We start from the raw sequence: 3,207 nt of genomic DNA, 5'->3' as shown, positions 1-3,207 counted from the left end.
ATTTCGATCCTTAGAACCTAATGGTCTGCCACGTTTTAGGCGTGCTTTTGACTCATTAGCTATGACACTAGAAGATTATCCAATTAAGTCTATTAGACTTGATAATGCTGCTGAGTTTTCATCCCAAGCATTTAATGATTATTGCTTATCAATTGGGATAAAAGTGGAACATCCTGTAGCTCATGTTCACACTCAAAATGGCCTTGTAGAGTCTTTAATTAAACGTCTGCAATTGATAGCAAGACCGTTACTCATGAAAACGAAGTTGCTCACTTCTGTTTGGGGTCACGCCATTTTGCATGCAGCAATGCTAATTCGTCTCAGACCGACAAATTATCACAAATATTCCCCATTGCAATTATTTTTGGGTCATGAACCTAATATATCTCATCTAAGAATTTTTGGATGCGCTGTATATGTGCCTGTAGCACCCCCATATCGCACCAAGATGGGTCCTCAAAGAAGGATAGGAATATATGTTGGGTTTGAATCGCCCTCCATTATTCGCTACCTTGAAACATTAACGGGAGATTTGTTCACTGCTCGTTTTGTAGATTGTCGATTCGATGAGGCATTCTTCCCAAAATTAGGGGGAGAAACTAGTGAAACCAAACGTGAAATTTTGTGAAAAAATACAACATTGTCTCATCTTGATCCACGTGCCTCTATTTGTGACATAGAGGTGCAAAAGATTATTCATTTGCAGAAAATAACAAATCAAGTGACAGATGCATTTACGGATATGAAAAGGATAACAAAATCACATATCCCTGTAGAGAATGTTCCAATCCGCAAATGTTTTGGTATGCGATAAATTTTTGCCAAATGCCATTTTCTACCGCAACAATATCCTTTAGTTTCTGAACCCTCTGCGTTTTGTTTCTCATCTTTCCCTTTCCATTTTTGGAAGTTATTTTTCGGTGGAAGATGATTAACACTAGGAAATTTTCTTCCTTGGATATGCCACGACCACGACCACGAATATGACCACGACCTTTTCCACTATTAGCATAATGAGAATACACCTCATCGTCTTTAGGCAATAGTGTAGACCTAGTGGGTCAATTTTCATGATTTCTCATAAGCAATTCATTGTTTCGTTCAGCCACAAGTAGAAGAGAAATCAACTGTGAGTACTTTGTGAAGTCTTTCTCTCGGTACTGCTGTTGCAACTTGCAAGACCATATTGGAGGCATGAAACTTTGTAAACGTTTTTTCAAGCATATCATAGTCACTGATATTATCTCCACAGAGTTTCAATTTAGAAGTAATTCTAAGCATAGCAGAATTATATTCAGAAACAAACTTAAAGTCTTGGAACCTAAGATGAGCCCAATCATATCGTGCTTGTGGAAGAGTGACCAACTTTAAGTTGTCATATCTTTCCTTTAAACCATTCCACAAAACAAGTGGATCTTTCACTGTGAGATATTCAATTTTCAACCCTTCATCAAAGTGATGGCGCAAGAAAATCAAGGCCTTAGCACAGTCTTGGTAGATGCTTTATCTTTATCTTTAATGGCGTCTCCAAGACCCATTGCATCTAAATGGATTTCAGCATCCAATACCCATGTCATATAGTTCTTGCCCGAAATTTCAAGGGCAACGAACTTTCTTTTCATAATATCAAACATAATTAAAAAATACAAATTTGAGAAAAATTATACCTTAATTTTCTCAAAGATCTTCTTGAGATGGTAAAGCCTCGTGCTGATAACGTGTTATGAAATATAATTCAAAATAACAATATGGAACAAGAAAATAAAAACAATTTAGTAAAACATGAACAAGAAATGGAGATAGAGAAAAGGAAGATATTTTCTTCTTCAATTGTTTGTATTTTCCTATCTATTATAAGGCCTTTATATAACCATAAAAAGTGAAGAAAATATGTCATGGAATATTTTATTGAACATACAAAATATGTCATTGAATATGTCATTAAACATTTGAGATGAAGATCATAGAAGAAAGATGAAGATCATAGAAGAAGAGTAGACATACACCGTAATGTGATATTTATCATAATATTTAGATAGTTGTTACCCATTTGTGTCATATTGTTATTCCAAAATAATATTTGTTTTGATTGTTTAGTTAAAATTAATTATATTATTAAACTCATTGTTCCGAAATAATAAAAAGTTCCTTTTTTTTGTAGCAAACGATTCGATGTAATAGAATTATTCTATTTTTTTCTAATTATGCCTAACCTATTATTTATAATTCTATCGGTTTATTCTTTTTTTAATTTTATTTAAACTCCAACCTATAACGTCAATTATAGGTTTTGCCTTCCTTTTGTTTCTTTCTCTTTTCTACTTTGATTTATAATTTTAATTCTAATTACTTTATCTCTAATTAGCTGTATAATTCTTGATAAATTAATATTTAAATAATTATGGGTATTTTAATAAAGTTATTAGTTACAGTACAATATAATCAAACCAAACAACAAAATATTATTTAACAAAAAACAATACACTTTATTTAAACATTATTTTCATAAAATAATATAATATAATTAAATACAATAAGAAACATTATAAAATAATGGGTAACAATACAGAACTATAAAATACAAAAAGGTGTACAATAGAGTAATCTTAAAAACATATGAACAGGGTTAAAGTAACAGAAGGCTTATTGTTACTAAAGCTAACTATGTCGCAAGACCTGTTCTTTGGTTTAATTTCTGCCCTCAAAAACGAAATATCCAGTGACAATAGAACGACTGGAAATTAGATACCACGGGCAATTATTCATTTTAATGTGTAAGTTTTTAAACTAAAATAAAAATAAAAATAAAACAAAACTACAAAAAGATTTTGCAGAAGCATCTCAGCCAAACAAAAGCCAATTACACTTAAATCTTTTGCTTTTTTCTGAAGATAAAGCAAAAATCACAAAAATCTTAAAAAAAAGAAGAAAAAAAAATGTGATAAGCAAAAAGATCAGATGGTAGTGCATGTTTTTGAATTCATCATAGAATCTTACAGAATAGATGGATAAACATCATCACACCTTTTTGCATATATTGCTTAAAAATATCTTGAAATTAGCTAAACTGAAACAAAAGCTAAAAAATATACCCATAGGAATTTTAACATAATTATTGAGAGAGAATCAGATAAAATGGTGTCAATCACTAATTTTGCATCCAAATATGAGATACAAATCAGATGACAATAAATAACCATCATTTTC

At 31.2% G+C, this 3,207-nt stretch overlaps 1 non-coding gene and 1 pseudogene across 1 annotated transcript; both read right to left on the bottom strand.

Annotated features, from left to right (window-relative positions):
* Nucleotides 1-2,948: 2,948 nt before the first annotated feature.
* On the bottom strand, nt 2,949-3,029 carry LOC142166687 (small nucleolar RNA Z195/SNORD33/SNORD32 family). Its single transcript, XR_012697090.1, has one exon. It is a non-coding gene; the product is annotated as a small nucleolar RNA Z195/SNORD33/SNORD32 family (small nucleolar RNA).
* Nucleotides 3,030-3,123: 94 nt separating this feature from the next.
* LOC142166706 (small nucleolar RNA U31b) lies at nt 3,124-3,207 on the bottom strand (annotated as a pseudogene).

The sequence above is a fragment of the Nicotiana tabacum genome, chromosome 11 (genome assembly GCF_000715075.1).
Source record: "Nicotiana tabacum cultivar K326 chromosome 11, ASM71507v2, whole genome shotgun sequence".
In the NCBI taxonomy this organism is placed as follows: domain Eukaryota; kingdom Viridiplantae; phylum Streptophyta; class Magnoliopsida; order Solanales; family Solanaceae; genus Nicotiana; species Nicotiana tabacum.
Note: the sequence above shows the minus strand (reverse complement) of the source record. Positions and strands in the feature narration are given on the sequence as shown.